A 21123-nucleotide genomic window follows, 5' to 3' on the forward strand; every position below is an offset into this window, starting at 1 on the left:
CGTGTACATTCTCGGTATCGCCTGCCTAGAGAAGTGGAACCTAGATGGTATTTGGTAACGGGGGCACACTGCCTCAATAAATTGTCTAGTTCCCTGTGAACTAACGGCGGATACCGGACGCACGTCTAACACCAACATAGTTGTCAAGGACTCAGTTATCCGCTTTGCAGTAGGATGACTGCTGTGATATTTCATCTTCCTCGCAAAGGACTGTTGAACAGTCAATTGCTTACTGGAAGTAGTACAAGTGGGCTTACGACTTCCCCTCTGGGATGACCATCGACTCCCAGCGGCAACAACAGCAGCGCCAGCAGCAGTAGGCGTTACACGCAAGGATGCATCGGAGGAATCACAGGCAGGAGAGGACTCGTCAGACTTGCCAGTGACATGGCCTGCAGGACTATTGGCATTCCTGGGGAAGGAGGAAATTGACACTGAGGGAGTTGGTGGGGTGGTTTGCGTGAGCTTGGTTACAAGAGGAAGGGATTTACTGGTCAGTGGACTGCTTCCGCTGTCACCCAAAGTTTTTGAACTTGTCACTGACTTATTATGAATGCGCTGCAGGTGACGTATAAGGGAGGATGTTCCGAGGTGGTTAACGTCCTTACCCCTACTTATTACAGCTTGACAAAGGGAACACACGGCTTGACACCTGTTGTCCGCATTTCTGGTGAAATACCTCCACACCGAAGAGCTGATTTTTTTGGTATTTTCACCTGGCATGTCAACGGCCATATTCCTCCCACGGACAACAGGTGTCTCCCCGGGTGCCTGACTTAAACAAACCACCTCACCATCAGAATCCTCCTGGTCAATTTCCTCCCCAGCGCCAGCAACACCCATATCCTCCTCATCCTGGTGTACTTCAACACTGACATCTTCAATCTGACTATCAGGAACTGGACTGCGGGTGCTCCTTCCAGCACTTGCAGGGGGCATGCAAATAGTGGAAGGCGCATGCTCTTCACGTCCAGTGTTGGGAAGGTCAGGCATCGCAAACGACACAATTGGACTCTCCTTGTGGATTTGGGATTTCAAAGAACGCACAGTTCTTTGCGGTGCTTTTGCCAGCTTGAGTCTTTTCAGTTTTCTAGCGAGAGGCTGAGTGCTTCCATCCTCATGTGAAGCTGAACCACTAGCCATGAACATAGGCCAGGGCCTCAGCCGTTCCTTGCCACTCCGTGTGGTAAATGGCATATTGGCAAGTTTACGCTTCTCCTCCGACAATTTTATTTTAGGTTTTGGAGTCCTTTTTTTTCTGATATTTGGTGTTTTGGATTTGACATGCTCTGTACTATGACATTGGGCATCGGCCTTGGCAGACGACGTTGCTGGCATTTCATCGTCTCGGCCATGACTAGTGGCAGCAGCTTCAGCACGAGGTGGAAGTGGATCTTGATCTTTCCCTAATTTTGGAACCTCAACTTTTTTGTTCTCCATATTTTATAGGCAGAACTAAAAGGCACCTCAGGTAAACAATGGAGATGGATGGATTGGATACTAGTATACAATTATGGACGGACTGCCACGGTTAGGTGGTATAAAAAAACCACGGTTAGGTGGTATATATTATAATAATAATACAATTATGGATGGACGGACTGCCTGCCGACTGCCGACACAGAGGTAGCCACAGCCGTGAACTACCGCACTGTACACTGGTTGATAAAGAGATAGTAGTATACTCGTAACAACTAGTATGACACTATGACGACGGTATAAAGAAAGAAAAAAAAATACCACAGTTAGGTGGTATATATTATAATAATAATACAATTATGGATGGACGGACTGCCTGCCGACTGCCGACACAGAGGTAGCCACAGCCGTGAACTACCGCACTGTACACTGGTTGATAAAGAGATAGTAGTATACTCGTAACAACTAGTATGACACTATGACGACGGTATAAAGAATGAAAAAAAAACCACGGTTAGGTGGTATATATTATAATAATAATACAATTATGGATGGACGGACTGCCTGCCGAGTGCCGACACAGAGGTAGCCACAGCCGTGAACTACCGCACTGTACACTGGTTGATAAAGAGATAGTAGTATACTCGTAACAACTAGTATGACACTATGACGACGGTATAAAGAAAGAAAAAAAAATACCACGGTTAGGTGGTATATATTATAATAATAATACAATTATGGATGGACGGACTGCCTGCCGACTGCCGACACAGAGGTAGCCACAGCCGTGAACTACCGCACTGTACACTGGTTGATAAAGAGATAGTAGTATACTCGTAACAACTAGTATGACACTATGACGACGGTATAAAGAAAGAAAAAAAAATACCACAGTTAGGTGGTATATATTATAATAATAATACAATTATGGATGGACGGACTGCCTGCCGACTGCCGACACAGAGGTAGCCACAGCCGTGAACTACCGCACTGTACACTGGTTGATAAAGAGATAGTAGTATACTCGTAACAACTAGTATGACACTATGACGACGGTATAAAGAATGAAAAAAAAAAACCACGGTTAGGTGGTATATATTATAATAATAATACAATTATGGATGGACGGACTGCCTGCCGACTGCCGACACAGAGGTAGCCACAGCCGTGAACTACCGCACTGTACACTGGTTGATAAAGAGATAGTAGTATACTCGTAACAACTAGTATGACACTATGACGGTATAAAGAATGAAAAAAAAACCACGGTTAGGTGGTATATATTATAATAATAATACAATTATGGATGGACGGACTGCCTGCCGACTGCCGACACAGAGGTAGCCACAGCCGTGAACTACCGCACTGTACACTGGTTGATAAAGAGATAGTAGTATACTCGTAACAACTAGTATGACACTATGACGACGGTATAAAGAAAGAAAAAAAAATACCACGGTTAGGTGGTATATATTGTAATACAATTATGGATGGACGGACTGCCTGCCGAGTTCCGACTGCCGACACAGAGGTAGCCACAGCCGTGAACTACCGCACTGTACTGTGTCTGCTGCTAATATAGACTGGTTGATAAAGAGATAGTATACAATACATACAACAATATACTACTATACTGGTGGTCAGGCACTGGTCACCACTAGTCACACTGGCAGTGGCACTCCTGCAGCAAAAGTGTGCACTGTTTAATTTTAAATTAATATAATATTATGTACTCCTGGGGGCTCCTGCTATAACAACCTGCAGTGCTCCCCAGTCTCCCCCACAATTATTATAAGCTTTGCCTTTTATACATTGATGTGCAGCACACTGGGCTGAGCTGAGTGCACACAGACTGAGTCACACTGTGTGACTGGCTGCTGCTGTGTATCGTTTTTTTTCAGGCAGAGAACGGATATAGCAGAGAACGGATATATTATATTAAAATAAATAAAAGTTAACTAACAACAACTGCACTGGTCACTGTGGTAAACTCTGTCTGACTCTGCACAATCTCTCTCTCTCTTCTAATCTAATTTCTAATGGAGAGGACGCCAGCCACGTCCTCTCCCTATCAATCTCAATGCACGTGTGAAAATGGCGGCGACGCGCGGCTCCTTATATAGAATCCGAGTCTCGCGAGAATCCGACAGCGTCATGATGACGTTCGGGCGCGCTCGGGTTAACCGAGCAAGGCGGGAGGATCCGAGTCTGCTCGGACCCGTAAAAAAAACATGAAGTTCGTGCGGGTTCGGTTTCAGAGAAACCGAACCCGCTCATCTCTAACGGATACGCCATCTCTTTCAAGAAATGTCCCCCTCACCAGATTTGATTGACAAATATCTCTTCGGATCCGTTGAAAGCAAAAACTCTACATTTGGTGGTACAACCCCTCCTGGACACTGGAGTGATAGTGCCGGTGCCTCTGGCTCAGAGAGGCAGGGGGTACTATTCAATGCTGTTCCTAGTTCTGAAACCGAATGGATCCTCCCGGCCCATTCTCAACCTCAAGTCTTTAAACAAATTTGTGAAGGTATCCAAATTCCGTATGGAATCTCTTCGCTCTATTGTTCTGGCCTTGGAACCCAAGGACTCTATGGTATCCCTGGACATACAGGATGCTTACCTACATATACCTATTGCCATGTCGCATCAGCAATATCTGCGGTTTGCTATTAGCAGCCTACATTATGAATTCCAGGCCTTGCTTTTTGGACTGACCATGGCTCCGCGAATCTTCACCAAGGTCATGGCGGTCATGACGGCCCTTCTCCGCTGTCAGGGTATCAGGATCCTGCCGTATCTGGACGACTTGTTGATTCTGGCGAACTCCCCAGAGGTTCTCCTCCATCATCTGGAACTGACGGTCCAATTCCTGCAAACCCACGGGTGGCTCATCGACTGAAAGAAATCCTCACTGGTCCCTGCTCAAAGCATGGTACACCTGGGGGCATTACTGGACACAAACAACCAACTGTTGTCCTTGTCTCCGGAGAAGGTCCTGAAACTTCAGGAAAGATAAGATGCTTCCTCTCTTGCCCATGTGTGTCGATACGCTCGGCGATGCAAGTACTAGACCTTATGGTGTCGGCTTTCGACATGGTGGAGTATGCTCCACTTCATTCGCGCCCACTGCAGAGGTTAATATTCTCCATATTCTCCAAGTGGGATGGCCTACCTCACCGGATCAGGTCTCAAATGATCTCTTTGACTCCGGAGGTCCGCTTTTCACTGAGCTGGTGGCTACTGGACCAGCAAATGAGCAAAGGTTGTCTCTTCTGGATCTCCAACTGGGTCCTTCTGATGATGGATGCCAGTCTGCGGGGCTGGGGTGCGGCGTTGGAGCAACACTCTCTTCAGGGTCGGTGGACCAAGGAGGAATCTCTCCTCCCGATAAACATTCTGGAATTGCGGGCAATGTTCAATGCGTTGACACTAGCCCTACCTATAGTACAGAACAGCCTGTTCAAGTACAGTCAGACAATGCCACCACGGTGGTGTACATAAATCATCAAGGCGGCACTCGAAGCCACATGGCAATGATGGAAGTGTCAAAGATTCTACTATGGGCGTAACGCCATCTGCCAGCCATATCACAGTGTTCATTCCGGGGGTCCTCAACTGGCAAGCGGACTTAATCAGTCGTCAGGACGTACACGCTGGAGAGTGGATCCTTCACCCGGAAGTCTTTCAACTCTTAGTGGACAAGTGGGGACTACCAGATGTAGACCTGATGGCATCTCAACACAATCACAAGGTTCTGGTCTTCGGAGCAAGGACAAGGGATCCTCTTGCAGCATTCATGGACGCGCTGGCAATTCAATGGAACTTTTGGCTGCCATATGTGTTCCCTCCGGTGTCACTCCTGCCCAGGGTAATAAGGAAGTTCAAGCCAGAAGGAGAATTACTACTTCTAATCGCTCCAGCGTGGCCCAGACGGCATTGATTCTCAGACCTGCAGGGTCTCTCGATAGAGCGTCCTCTTCTACTTCCGCAATGCCCAGACTTCCTCGTTCAGGGCGCTTGTGTCTACGAGGATCTGGCCCGACTGGCTTTGACGGCATGGCTCTTGAAGCTTCAGTTCTGAGCCGGTCATTCAAACTATGTTGAAAGGCCGTTAACCGGCTCGGATTTATTATAGGGTCTGGAATTCTTACTTTACCTGGTGTGCGGCTAAGAATTATGATGCGTACAAGTTCAGTACTGCCAAACCTTTTTGCTTTTTTGCAACAGGGCCTGGACTTAGGCCTTCGTCTGGACTCCCTCAAGTTTCATATTTCAGACTTGTCAGTATGGTGTCAGAGAAAAATTGCGACTCTGCCTGACGTTCATACTTTCACTCAGGGTGTTTTACGGATTCAACCTCCCTGTGTTCTTCCTGTGGCTCCTTGGGATTTGCCGGTTGTTCTGGATGCCCTACAAGAGTCTCCGTTTGAACCTCTTGAGTCTGTGGACCTTAAATGGCTTACACTTAAGGTCTTATTTTTGCTGTCTATTGCCTCTGCTAGAAGGGTTTCAGACTTGGGTGCCTTATCCTGTCGGTCACCCTTTCTGATTTTTCACCATGAACGTGCGGTTCTTAGAACTCGCCCTGGTTATTTGCTTAAGGTGGCGTCATCTTTCCACCTTCACCAAGAGATTGTGGTTCCGGCCTTTATCTCTCCTGGTTTGTCCTCCAAAGAACGGTCTTTGGATGTGGTACAGGCTTTCTGTATATATGTGAAGAGAACCACCTCTCTTAGGAGATCTGATTCTCTCTTTGTCCTTTTTGGTTTTCACAAACGTGGCTGGCCTGCGAATAAGCAGACCTTGGCCGGATGGATTAGAATGGAGATTGCACAAGCCTATGTGTGATAGCCGGGCAGCGGCCGGTCCTTCAGTGATTTTAACAAGCATTGCACACCAGGCCATTTCATCACATAAGCAAGCAGTTTATTCACAGTTCAGACAGAGTTATTACGACAGTAACATTTAACTCCTTGTTCTCCTCTCCAGCGCAATATTCATATGGTTTACATCAAGTTACATCTCCTTTCATTTGCTTCACGGGCAAATAACAGCATTTACAGTGATGTGACATCATTACAGTACAGTACATACCAGCGCAGTCTCTGGGAATCAGTAGTGCGGCTTCCGCAAACTGAGATTCATTTCAGTGTGCTCTCCCCCATTCAATAGGGGCTCTATCTAAACGGGATCTCATGTACACGTTACTGGGCGCCTTCCGCCAAACGTGGTTCCTACCACTCACCCAGCTCGTCCTATCCCGCAGACTCACACCTCCCGTCCTGCTTCTTGGGTACCCCTGAAGGTCCTTTGTTCCTGGTTCCTTCCACTGTACTCTGCATACTGTGGCTCTCACACTGCACTCTCCATCTCTCGCTGAAGCTGCTGGCTCTCCTGTCACACTGCAGATATGGGCTCTCCCTCTCCTCATAGTAACACCCACACGCTGCTCTTCTCTCCATCATGCCAGGGACTGTGGAGTGCCATTCTTGTTCCACGGTCCCCAGACTGCATTTGTCCTGGACACTAGCCTGTGCCCTCCATCCTCAGTCCTCAGCTCACACTGCACTCTCCTGTGCTTTGTTCCTTTTGCTAAAATCCCCCTACACTTCCTGTCCTAACCTCTTACATGTCACAGGGTCTGCAAGTAACTGGTTGGGGCCATAAAACTCCCCCACTCACTGATAAGAATTAAATGGCTTTTGGAACTTTCCAATATCTCTTGTCTCCTAACATTCCAGTATGCCACATATGTACAGGCTGGACTTCCAGCTCCTGCTACTATCAAGGCCCATTCTACTCGGTCTGTTGGACCTTCTTGGGTGGCCCGCCGTGGTGCGTCCCTAGACCAATTGTGCAAGGCGGCTATGTGGTCCTCAGTGAACACGTTCATCAGGTTCTATGCCTTTGATACTTCTGCCTCCCAGGATGCTTCCTTTAGACGCCGGGTTCTTGTGTCCACTACAGTGCGTCCCCTCCTATGAGGAACTGCTTTAGGACATCCCCGATGTTATTCCCTGTGGAATACCAGTGTACCCTGCTGCAGAAAAGGAGATTTATGGTAAGACTTACCATTGTTAAATCTCTTTCTGTGAGGTACACTTGTTTCCACAGGGCGCCCACCCTGACACCGTTAGCTTCTTTGGGTTTGTATGGCATTAGCCGCTGGTACCTTCTCCTGTCGTGAGAATGTGGTTATATGTGGCTACTAACTACCTTCGTCTCTTTTACCTGCTACTGCATTGGACTGGTTAACAAAACTGAGCTCCAGTGCCTGGAGACGGGGATATAGAGGAGGCGGTGGAGTGCATTTTGGGAACAGTCAAAGCTTTAGCCTGTTGGTGCCTCGGATCAAGATCCAACTCTACACCCCAATGTAATTCCCTGTGGAAACCAGAAAGAGATTTAACATTGGTAAGTCTTATCATAAATCTCCTTATTCGTATCGTACTAACAACACTTACAAATGGTGCTATTGTGAAGGCTTAGAAGGTGATGGTAATCTGCGCACTGAGGTGTTGGGTGTCAGTTGTGTCGGGGAGTGCAGCAGGTTCAGGGGTTGTCCAGTCCCTATTAATGCAATATAAAGAACTGATACACAATGCAAAAACAAAATGTAAGAAGTTGAACTGCGCTCTACCCCTGATGTTTAAAGTCTCCACTAGTCTGAATAGGAGCTACCTGTGTTGTTTCTTAAATAAAGATAAATATTAATGCCAGTGGGTGAAAAAGAGTAAACTACAAGGTGTTTTATTAATTACTAATTGCACAGGGTTAGGTGTTTCCAAGAAAAGCCCAAATGCCGTCCTTCTCTTAAATGCAAGTCCAGCAATCTCTTTCTATTGAAAGTGTCCTTTTTGATGCACAGAGTAGTAACTTTAAAATGTCCTTATCTTAGTGAAAATTTAAATCGAATAAAAAGTCTTTGATCCTTAGTGAGGAAAAGAGACCGGCGTCCCGTGTCTCTGTTGTGGTCTAGTGGATATAGGTCCTTACCGTTGCGGCCTAAGAGTGGGGATGACTTCATCGGGAATACCCTTATGGGCTAAAATCTGGCGTTCAACCGCCATGCCGTCAAACGTAGCCGCTGTAAGTCTTGATAGACGAACGACCCCTACTGCAGCAGATCCTCGCGAAGAGGAAGAGGCCATGGACCTTCGACTAACAACTCCTGAAGATCCGGGTACCAAATTCTCCTTGGCCAGTCTGGAACTACAAGGAGCGCTGGAATCTGTGATTTTCTTAGGATTCCCAGAACCTTTGGAATGAGAGGAAGCGGAGGGAAAACGTACACCGACGGATACACCCCAGGTGACGTCAGTGCATCCACTGCCGCCGCCTGAGGGTCCCTGGACCAGGAACAATACTTTAGTAGTTTTTTGTTGTGGCGGGACGCCATCATGTCTATGTGGGGAACCCCCCATAGATTTGTTAGTAGGGAGAAGACCTCCTGATGGAGGCTCCACTCTCCTGGATGTAGATCGTGTCTGCTGAGGAAGTCTGCTTCCCAGTTGTCCACTCCCGGAAGGAAAATTGCAGACAGAACGCTTACCCGAGTCTCTGCCCAGCGAAGAATTCTTGTGGCTTCTGCCATTGCTGTTCTGCTCTTTGTGCCGCCTTGGCGGTTTATGTACGCTACTGCTGTCACATTGTCCGATTGGATCAGGACAGGCCGGTTACGAAGAAGATGCTCCGCTTGTAGAAGGCCGTTGTAAATGGCCCTCAACTCCAGCACGTTTATGTGAAGAAGAGTTTCCTGACTTGACCATCTTCCTTGGAAGGTCATCCCTTGTGTGACTGCTCCCCAACCCCGGAGACTTGCATCGGTGGTCACTAGGATCCAGTCTTGGATCACGAATCTGCGTCCTTCTAAGAGGTGAGAGCTGTGTAGCCACCACAGGAGTGAGATTCTGGTGTTGGGGGATAGAACTATCCTCCGGTGCATATGAAGGTGGGATCCGGACCATTTGTCCAACAGGTCCCACTGAAACACTCTGGCATGGAACCTCCCGAATTGGAGGGCCTCGTATGCCGCCACCATCTTCCCCAGCAATCAAATGCATTGATGAATGGAGACAGTTGGTGGTTTCAGAATGAGTTTTACCAAACTGAATTTCCAGTGCTTTCTCCGGAGGGAGGAACACTCTAAGCTGGACCATGTCCAGAATCATACCCAAAAATGCCAACCGGGTTGTTGGAATTAAGTGTGATTTCGGCAGGTACAAGAGCCAGCCGTGCTGTTGTAGAAGCGACAGAGACAGTGCAATGTCCTGTACCAGTTTTTCCTTGGACCTCGCCTTTATCAGGAGATCGTCCAAGTACGGGATAATTGTAACTTCTCTTTTTCTGAGGACAACCATAATTTCTACCATGACTTTTGTGAAAATCCTCGGAGCCGTGGCCAGGCCAAACGGCAACGTCTGAAATTGGTAATGAATATCCTGGATTGCCAACTCTGATGAGGGGGATAAATGGGAACATGAAGGTAGGCATCCTTTATGTCCAAAGACACCATGAATACTCCCTCCTCCAGGCTGGAGATCACTGCTCGGAGAGACTCCATCTTGAATTTGAATTTCCTCAGGAAAAAATTTAGAGATTTTAGGTTGAGGATTGGTCGTACTGAGCCATCCGGCTTCGGCACTACAAATAGGCTTGAATAAAACCCTTCCCCTTGTTGTGCCCGGGGGACCGGGATCACAACCTGATTTTGACATAATTTTGGTATCGCTCCACAGACTAGAACTCTGTCTGGAAGCGAAACTGGTAAGGGTGATTTGAAAAAACGGCGAGGGGGAACGTCTTGGAATTCCAGTTTGTACCCTTGGGTCACAATTTGTAACACCCAAGGGTCCAGGTCCGAGCGAACCCAAACCTGACTGAAAAGCCTTAGACGTGCCCCCACCGGTGCGGTCTCCTGTAAGGGAGACCCGGCGTCATGCGGTGGATTTGGCGGAAGCCGGGGAGGACTTCTGCTCTAGTGAACTCGAGGAGGCGGGAGTTCTCTTGCCCCTTCCTCTACCTCTGGTAGCGAGAAAGAAGTTACCTCGGCCTTTTCTATATTTATTGGGCCGAAAGGACTGCATTTGATAGTGCGGTTTCTTCTGTTGCGCAGGAGCATTAGGTAAATAAGTAGATTTACCCGCTGTGGCCGCTGATACTAAATCAGTAAGGCCGTCACCAAACAGTTCCCCACCCTTAAAGGGAAGGGACGCCATATTTTTCTTGGAATCAGCGTCAGCATTCCATTGATGAGTCCATAGCGCACGCCTAGCCGCAATAGACATAGCATTAGCTTTAGCCCCCAGGAGGCCAGCATCTCATGCAGCCTCTTTCAAGTATGCAGCCGCATCCCTGATATAACCAAGCGTCACTAGGATGCTATCCCTATCCAGAGTATCTAAATCCGCAGATAAACTTTCAGCCCATTTTTCAATGGCGCTATTAACCCACGCTGACGCAATAAGCGGTCTAAGCTGCATCCCCGTGGTAGTAAAAATAGCTTTTAAAGTAGCCTCCTGCTTACGATCAGCCGGCTCCTTAAGAGTCGTCGACTGAGCCGCAGGGAGCGCTACCTGTTTAGACAAGCGTGCTAGGGCTTTGTCTACTGTGGGTGGTATTTCCCACTTATCCCTATCCGCTGCGGGAAAGGAGTATGCCACCTTGATCTTATTAGGACTGAGAAAAAAAAGATGTCTTTTCCTCACATACTCACCTGTCTTCTGACTTCTGGCTTGAAGAGGGGGGACGGCAAGCTGTGGGAGCGAGCATCCAGGAGAGCCCGGTGTTCATCTCCCCTCAGGAGCTGAAGGCATCCTGTCAGCAACAGCAGAGCCCTGAAACTCATTAGAAGTGGGTCTAGACTGCTCTCCCCTCTTTCCCACGAAGCAGGGAGTCTGTAGTCAGCAGATCTCCCCAAAATAAAAAACCTAACATTAAGTCTTTTCAGAGAAACTCTAAGAGCTCCCCCGAGTGCCTCCATCTCGCAGGGCACATTTTCTAAACTGAGTCTGGGGAGGGATATAAAGGGTGGAGCCAGGTCACGCCCCCTTTGAAAGTCTTAAAGTGCCCATGTCTCCTGCGGATCCGTCTGTATCCCATGGTTCTTTTGGTGTCCCCAACATCCTCAAGGACGTAATAGAAATATGTCTGTATTGTTTGTCTGTATGTACAATAGCCTATGTGAGTAAAGTAGTATACGGTTCTATTGTCTGGTGAGGTTGCTCCCCTCTTTCAGATGTTTATTGAAGCCAAGATGAGTGAGATGCGCCCCTATCCCTGGACTTCTTAATGATTTCTGCAGTATAGGAGTTTTTATCTGGTGATTACACTGATCACCCTGGATAACTTCTCAATTCCCACATCATTTGAAAGAAGTGACTCTCTTTCAAGTGAGCATTTCCCTGAGTCTGTGGATGCCTTATTTGGGGAGACGGGTTGATTTAAGTACCCTCCCCCTTTCACTAAATAATAACAAAAAAAAAGATTATTCTAGTTAACTAGAAGACGTGGCTTAATGACATCATTAGACCCAAGCTTTGTCGCATCCCTGACCACCACTGATAGAAATTACTTTTAGAAACAATACGTCTTTACCCCATTTGAACTCCTCAGTTCTGAGGATGAGTGTAACTATTGAGGTATATATACTGAGAACCAATCCTCCTCATCGTTGTACTAAAGGGGTTAAAACATCATATCTCCCAACTATTTTACTTTAGGTGGATCAGTCCTGATTTAAAATATTTGTGCAACAGTCACAACTGGAACATTGTAGTAATGCAGAGCAGCAGTGAACAGGTGTCGCACCCCCTGCTGATAGTGTTGGAAATGATGTAGGTGTTGATATTGTAGAGATTTATAGGCACACACCAGCAGATGACTAAACAAACAGCCAAGTTACTTACCAATGATGGTAGTTTATTGATAGATAGCAGGTACAGCTGTGCTCACTGCTTCATTTACACCGGAGATGGAGCACAGCTTGAGAGGAGTGGGGTTCCATACAGCTCACAAGCAAGTGTATACTGCTAACAGGTAGCAGTGGAGGCATGCTGGAAGAGCTTTATATCAGCAGGTATTTGCAGGACTCTCTGGAGTTAAGTAGTAGACTTTTGTTATGTCACACTACAACAGAATCTGCAGTCTTATACAGTAAAGGACAAAATTGCCCCTGCACATGCTCTGTAGAGATCTCAGTGGCCATCTTCGGAGAGGTCATAAAGCCTCCCTGGAGTGCAAGAAGACTGGGTTATGCTCAATAGCGCTCACCTCTTTCAACAAAGAGAAAGCCCTGCTCCTGATCCATGCAAATTCTGCCTGATCCAAACAAACCCCACCCACAAATGATCACTTTGAGGCGATACTCCTCCCCATTCATGATCTGTAAATTGTGACTACCCCGCCTAAATTGGGACTGACGGTAGGTATGCTTATGCTAAACTTAAAGGAAAAAGTGAGTAGTTGAAATGAAAAATGAGGTGTTCCTAGTGAGGTGGTAGGATGGACTTTGGCACACTTTCCACAATCCTGCAGACTGAACACCCAGAGCTGGAATCTATGGGGTAAAAAGATGGGAATTCTAATTAAGATGGGATGTTGCCCATAGCAACCAATCAGATTCCAGGTATTATCTTTTAGAAGGTGCTAGATAAATGAGAAGTAGAATCTGATTTGTTGCTATGGGCAACATCCCATCTTAAATAGAACTCTCATCTTAGTAAATTTACCCCTCTGTTGGACACATGGATGGATTCATGCAAAAGGAAAAGTTTTGCACTGCTTTTGTACTTCAAATGTTTTATGAATTCCAAGGCATACACAACATATTATTATATTGGTGTCAGTGAATATTGAATTCTGCAACATAAGGGTAACAAACATAGGTGAAGGGATGGTGGTGGGGGCTCTGATTATTCTTATATAAAGTTACATGGTAAGGGCTGCCATTAGAAATTGTTGGACCTAGGACAAATCAAAATGTCAGGGCCCCCTCCTACTTGATCCCAGGCATCTCCAAAAGGGACTGATGGATACAGGTCCCTCAGATCTCCCCGCATTCCATCAGACCTCACAGAAACCCTACACCAGAGGAGGATTTAGACTTCATGAGGCTCTAAGTAAGACTCCGATTTAGGCCCCCCTCCCTCCTTCTAACAATCAATAGGACAATATTTTCATTCCTTATTTATGCCCCATACATTATTTGTTGTTTTTCCGCCTTATATTCTATTACAGTATATTACTATCCCCCTTCACTTATTGCACCATGTCCCCTCACCTCTAATTTCCATTATTACATCACTCAGTAACTGCATTTTAGATCAGTGCTCTCCTCTCAGAATGTAGTAGGTCTAATCAGCCTGCCGGCAGTATTCAGCCAGTCCAGCTCTTGGACAATTTCATCAGAGCTTACGGTCTGCTGGAAATGCCCTTTATAAAGCCTAGTTGGTGGCCCCTCTGGTACTAGCAGGGCCCCCTGAGACCCACAGGGCCCTAAGCAACTGCTTTGGTTGCCTTGTGGTAAATCCGCTACTGCCTTAGACCTGCCTACATGCCATCTGTCCTGTCCAAATTACATATTTTTTTATATAGATAGTATAGTAAAAAAAAATGTATCTTTAAAGAAGGGCAGCTTTATATTTATCATTGCTCCCTATCATACTAGCAGGACATAGCATCATCTTTATCACAGTATCCCTATATGTGCCCCTTATAAAGGTTAGATGGCCTCCCAATGTGGTCCCCAAAGTGTATCAGGATGGCTATCACTACCCTAGTGGATGGTCCTGCAGTAAACCAGGAAAATATTGTATTTTCTCCTGGCTTCAACCTGGCACATATTGTACAGTAGATTACTGCTCTTTATCCATACTTCTGGTACATATACCATTATAAGGATGGACAGTATGATGTATGCTCTGCAAACTGCAAAAAATTACATATTTTGTTCTGGAGTATTTTACGTCTGTGTATATGGTGCAAAATGTCTCCAACTAAACATTGATTTCTCTTACGTCCTAGAGGATGCTGTGGTTCCTTTTAGTACCATGGGGTATAGACGGTTCCGCAGGAGCCTTTGGCACTTTAAGACTTTTCAACAGTGTGAACTAGCTGCTTCCTCTATGCCCCTCCTCCAGACCTCAGTTTAGAAAATGTGCCCAGGAGACTGGATGCACACTAGTGGAGTTCTACAGAGCTGTGCTGGAAAAAGACTTTCTTAGGTTTTTTATTTTACAGGGAAGCTGCTGGCAACAGCTTCCCTGCTTCGTGGGACTTAGGGGGGTAAGTAGGAACCAACTTCTCAATTAGTTAATGGTTCTGCTTCCGCTGACAGGACATCATTAGCTCCTGCAGGGTACTGAACACAGCCCAAGCCTGGCCAGCGTTCACTCCCACAGCACTGCCGTCACCCCCTAACAGAGCCAGAAGTCAGAAGGCTGGTGAGTATATTACCGGAGTCCTGCAGAGAGGGGATCCTCGGGTTATCGTTGGCGGCATACAGGTACACGCACAGCGCGCGCCATGTCTCTCAGCACAAGGTGCAGAGCGTGGGGGGGGCGCTCTTAGGGCATATTTTAAAACCTTACTCTCACTGGCAAAAAGGGCACAAACATGTACAGCCACTGATGTGCCATCCCCAGCCAGTATAAATATTACATTGCTGAGGCTGAAGGGCGGGGCTTCTCCTCAGACTTGCCAGAACACTCACTGGGTGCCATTTTCTCCTGACAGAAACTCCAGTGTGAAGCTCCTGAACGCTGTTTCTCCTCATGACAACGCTGATACAAGTACAGGATGTTATAGAAGGGGCAGAGAGTGTTCATTATAATTAGGTCTGTGTGCCTATTATTGGTATATGCGCTGTATAAGTGGGTAATATTTCCACAATTCACAATAAGGCGCAGTGTGTGGACTGGCAGATCCCTCTGTGTCTCTCTGACAGACTTTAGTGTGGGTCTGTCCCCAATAGCACCCCTGTGTGATAGGGCGTGTGTGTGTGTGTGTGTGTGTGTGTTTACAATTGTGTAACATATCAGACATTGGGAATGGTTCTTCCCAGGAAGAACCCATTTTAGATACACAAGAGGGTAATGTGGTGGCCCTTCCCTCTCAGAAGGAGCCGGAGTGGGAGAGAATGTTGCAAAAGAATATGTCAATGCTTGCAAAGAAATTCTCGGAGTCTGAACAACAGACTAAATATTGGAGGCAGTCTGTGGAGGATGCATTGTTTACTGACCCCTCCATATCATCCACTCGGGCCCCATCCAGTTCCCAGAAGAGGTCTCTGGCCCAGATATGCAAGGGGACACAGACACAGATTCCGACTCTGACGTCGACACCGGGGATTTGAGAGGGGTAGACCCCAAATTAGCCAAAATTATACAATGTATGATAGTTGCTATAAAGGAATTGTTGGAGTTTCCTGAAACAACACTGGTCCCTGAGGAAAAGGATTATTTTAAATTAAATAAAAAGCAGGTTTTGACTTTTCCTCCTTCAAAGGATTTGAATGCGTTCTTTGAAGAATCCTGGGCTAACCCAGAGAAGAAATTTACCCTTCCCAAAAGGATACGTGTAGTGTAGCGTACCCTTTCCCTGCGGAAGACAGGCACAAATGGGAGACACCCCCAATGATAGACACCTCAGTTTCTCAGCTGTCTAAGAAAATAGTTTTGCCTGCCCCTGGTTCAGCCTCTTTAAAAGATCCAGCTGACCGTAAATTAGAAACAACCCTAAAATCCATCTATACGGCTAACGGAACGGTGCTCAGGCCCACCATTGCTTGTGCGTGGGTAGGTAACGCTGTGGAAAAATGGTCTGACAACTTGCTTGTTAACATAGACACAGTTGACAGGGGTGAAATAGTCCTAACTCTTGGCCATATCAAAGATGCTGCAGGTTACTTAGTTGAAGCTATGAAGGATATTGGGTTGCTGAGTTCAAGATCCTCCGCTATGGCTATTTCAGCCCGCAGGGGCTGTGGATTCACCAACGAAATGCTGATGCGGAATCAAAAAAGATTATTGAGGTGCTTCCTTACAATGGAGAATCCCTCTTTGGAGACAAGCTGGATGCCATGATTTCAACAACTACATCAGGCAAATCAGCATTTCTGCCTTCCGCAGCTGCTCCACCTAGGAAAGGATTTCATTCTCATACGATGCAATCCTTTCGGCCCAACAAGTCCTTCTTCGCAGGAAGAGGTCGAGGAAGAGGTAAAAAATCTACAACACCATCAGGCTCGCAGGAGCAGAAGTCAACAGCTACTTCTGCTAAAACCTCAGCATGATGCTGGGGCTTCCCTGTGGGAGTACGATCGGGTGGGGGCACGTCTACTGTCTTTCAGCCAGGTCTGAGTTCACTCAGATCTGGATCCTTGGGTATTGCAGATAGTATCCCAAGGGTAAAAATTGGAATTTCAGGACCCTCCCCCATGCCGATTTTTCAAATCAGCCTTACCAGCTTCTGTTCAGGACAGAGCAAAAATGCTGAACGCAATACAGAAATTATGTCAAGACATCGTAATTTCCTTAGTTCCTGTGTCACAACAGGAAAAAGGGTTTTATTCAAGCCTGTTTGTAGTGCCGAAACCGGAGGGCTCGGTCAGACCGATTTTAAACCTAAAGACTCTGAACCTTTATTTGAAAAGGTTCAAATTCAAGATGGAATCCCTGAGTGCGGTGACCTCCAGCTTGGAGGAAAAGGAATTTCTGGTATCGATGGACATCAAAGATGCTTATTTACATGCTCCAATCTACCTGCCGCATCAGGCATACCTGAGGTTTGTGGTGCAGAACTGCCACTACCAGTTCCAAACATTGCTTTCGGGCTCTCCACGGCTCCGAGAATATTCACCAAGGTGATGGCGGAGATGATGGTTCTTCTTCGCAAGAAAGGAGTCAAAGTCATCCCATACTTGGACGATCTCCTCATAAAAGCGAGATCCAGGGAGAAACTAGTGCAGAACATTGCACTTTCCCTGATGGTTCTTCAACAGCACGGTTGGATCATAAACCTTCCAAAATCACAATTGGAACCCACAAGGAGGTTATCATTTCTGGGAATGATATTGGACACGGAAGCACAGAAAGTATTCCTACTGGTGGAAAAGGCTCTAGAGATCCAGAGGATGGTCAAACAAGTTTTAAAACCAGCATGCGTATCTATTCATCAGTGCATGCGCCTGCTGGGGAAGATGGCAGCGGCCTATGAGGCTCTACAATTTGGTCGATTCCACGCCAGGGTGTTCCAATGGGACCTACTGGACAAGTGGTCCGGATCGCACCTACACATGTACCGAAGGATAATCCTGTCAACAAAACCCAGAATTTCACTCTTGTGGTGGCTTCAAAGTTCTCACCTCCTGGAGGGACGCAGGTTCGGGATTCAGACTTGGATCCTGGTGACCACATATGCAAGCCTCCGAGGTTGGGGAGCAGTCACGCAAGGAGAAATCTTCCAAGGACGATGATCAAGTCAAGAAGTACTCCTTCACATAAACATTCTGGAATTGAGAGCTGTGTACAACAGCCTTCATCAAGCGGCACACCTTCTTCAAGGTCGTCCCATACCGATCCAGTCAGACAATGTAACGGCAGTAGCTTACATAAACCACCAGGGTGGAACAAAAAGCAGAGCGGCAATGGCAGAGGTGACAAAGATAGTCCTCTGGGCAGAAAGACATGCAAAAGCTCTGTCGGCAATTTTCATTCCGGGAGTGGACAACTGGGAAGCAGACTTCCTCAGCAGACACGATCTCCATCCAGGAGAATGGGGCCTCCACCCAGAAGTCTTTGCAGAGGTAGCAGATCGTTGGGGCGTTCCTCAAGTAGATATGATGACATCACGTCTCAACAAGAAGCTTCAGAAATATTGTTCCAGGTCAAGAGACCCACAAGCAATAGCAGTGGATGCACTGGTGACCCAGTGGGTGTTTCAGTCGGTGTATCTGTTCCCTCCACTTCCACTAATACCAAAAGTTCTCAAGATCATCAGAAGAACAAGGGTTCGAGCAATTCTCATTGCTCCAGACTGGCCAAGGAGGGCTTGGTATCCAGATATTCAGGAGTTATTACTGGAAGATCCTCAGCCTCTTCCTCTTCGCGAGGACCTGCTTCAGCAGGGGCCGTTTATTTATCAAGACTTAGCTCAGCTGCATTTGACGGCATGGCTGTTGAGCGCCAGATCCTAGCCTGTAAGGGTATTCCCAATGAAGTCATTCCCACACTTATTCTGGCCAGGAAAGGGGTAACGTCCAAACAATACCACCGTATTTGGAGAAAATATGTATCTTGGTGTGTATCCAAGAAGTTTCCTGCAGTGGAGTTTAAATTTTCCTATTTCTACAGGCGGGTGTGAATGCTGGCTTGAGATTAGGGTCTATCAAGGTCCAAATTTCGGCCTTGTCCATTTTCTTTCAGAAACAGTTGGCTTCCTTTCCTGAGGTCCAGACGTTCGTGAAGGGGGTTCTGCGCATCCAACCTCCCTTTGTTCCTCCTGCGGCGCCATGGGATCTTAATGTGGTGTTGCAGTTCCTTAAATCAGACTGGTTTGAGCCTCTACAAGAGGTAGAGTTGAAGTTTCTCACTTGGAAAGTGGTCATGCTGTCGGCCTTGGCCTAAGGCAGACGAGTGTCTGAATTAGGGGCTCTGTCACACAAGAGTCCTTATTTGATTTTTCATGAAGATAGAGCTGAACTGCGGACGCATCAGCATTTTCTTCCAAATGTTGTGTCTTATTTCCATATCAACCAACCTGTGGTGGTGCCAGTAGCTTCTGACACTTCAGCCGTTTCAAAGTCCTTGGATGTCGTCAGAGCGTCGAGGACTTATGTTGCAAGAACGGCTCGGATAAGGAAAACAGAATCTTTGTTTGTCCTCTATGACCCAAACAAGATTGGGGGTCCTGCTTCAAAGCAGACTATTGCGCGCTGGATCAGAGGTACCATTCAGCACGCTTATTCCACGGCAGGATTGCCGTTACCGAGTTCGATAAAGGCCCATTCTACAAGGAAAGTGGGTTCTTCCTGGGCGGCTGCCCGGGGTGTCTCGGCGTTGCAAATTTGCCGAGCAGCTACTTGGTCAGGGGCGAACACCTTTCCTAAGTTTTACAGGTTTGACACCTTGGCTGCTGATGACCTTCAGTTTGGTCAGTCAGTTCTGCAGGAACATTAGCACTTTCCCGCCCATACTGGGAGCTTTGGTACATCCCCATGGTACTAAAAGGGACCCCAGCATCCTCTAGGACAGTGGTTCTCAAACTGGGTCCTCAGGACCCCACCCGGTTCACGTTTTCCATGTCACCCAGCAGGTGCACTGTGTATCCCTAACTGTCACATTTTAAAAATGTACAGGTGACCTGCAAAACATGAACCATGTGGGGTACTGCGGACCGAGTTTGAGAACATGTGCTCTAGGACGTAATGGAGAAAATAGGATTTTAATTACCTACCGGTAAATCCTTTTCTCGTAGTCCGTAGAGGATGCTGAGCGCCCGCCCACTCCGCCCAGTGCTCATTTTTCCTGCAGAATTACATTTTATCTTTTTACACAGGTTCTCATGTGTTAAAATGTTCACAGCTGTTGCTGTTGCGTTATGCATGCATGTTAGCATGGGTTATGTTGAAAGCCATGTTAGGCGGCATGTTTTGTATGGTGTGAGCTGGTATGAATCTCGCCACTAGTTTAATGTAAATTCTTCTCTCAAAGTTGTCCGTCTCCTCGGGCACAGTTCCTATACTGAGGTCTGGAGGAGGGGCATAGAGGGAGGAGCCAGTTCACACTGCCGAAGGCTCCTGCGGAACCATCTATACCCCATGGTACTAAAATAGACCCCAGCATCCTCTGAAGACTACGAGAAAAGGATTTACCGGTAGGTAATTAAAATCCTATTATAAATGTCCAAAATATACTTCTACTCCCTCTACTATATATATTGAAACTGTTGTCTTGCTTTACAGAAATCAAAGACCGTTGATGCGAAGGAGATCCCTGTACACATTATTGATGATGCGGCTTATCCATTGAGGTGAAGGTTGCTGAAGGACTTCACCCAACCCCACTATCTTACAGTGGAACAGATACGATTCACCCATACCCTCAGTTCTGCCAAGATGGTGGTTGAAAATGCACTTGGGCAGCTGAAAAAACATTGGCACTGTTTACTCAAGTAAAATGACATTGATATTAAGCTGATGCCTAATATAGTTGCTGCTTGCTGTATTTTACATAACAGCAGTTTTTACCCGAGTGAAATGTACAGGAACCTGAACTGTCTGAAAATCCACTAAAACCAGCAACCTATAAGAAATAGTGAAGTAACTCATTTGTACCACCATCACAGCCAACCTACCCTTAATGAGTTGGGTCATGTTTTTTAATTGCAAGGCAATAGTGATATCAAAAGTTTTTGGGTACATATTAACATAGTATCTGAGGTTGAAAAAAGACAATTTGTCCATCGAGTTCAACCTATTTGTGGTCTTCTGAGCAGGTTTATTTGGTCTAAAATTTTGACTGATGCTGGTGTCAGCCGTTGCATTGTATACCTCTTTTTGTAGTTTCTAAAGTGCGTGACTATGCACCATAACCCTGGATATCCTTATCCATTAGGAATTTATCTAACCCATTCTTAAAGGTGTTGACTGAGTCCACCATTACAACTACCTCAGGCAGGGAATTCCAAACACGTATTGTCCTT

The 21123-nt window shown here is 46.6% G+C and overlaps 1 long non-coding RNA gene across 1 annotated transcript in view; it reads left to right on the forward strand.

Moving 5' to 3' along the window:
- The window catches only part of LOC134965109 (uncharacterized), an 88467-nt gene extending 67778 nt beyond the window's left edge, over nt 1–20689 (forward strand). Inside the window, exon 3 of the long non-coding RNA XR_010188323.1 lies at nt 20384–20689. This is a non-coding gene — a long non-coding RNA (uncharacterized LOC134965109). The remainder of the gene's footprint in view (nt 1–20383) is intronic.
- The last annotated feature ends 434 nt before the right edge of the window (nt 20690–21123 follow it).

Source organism: Pseudophryne corroboree, chromosome 10 (genome assembly GCF_028390025.1).
Source record: "Pseudophryne corroboree isolate aPseCor3 chromosome 10, aPseCor3.hap2, whole genome shotgun sequence".
Taxonomy (NCBI): Eukaryota; Metazoa; Chordata; class Amphibia; order Anura; family Myobatrachidae; genus Pseudophryne; species Pseudophryne corroboree.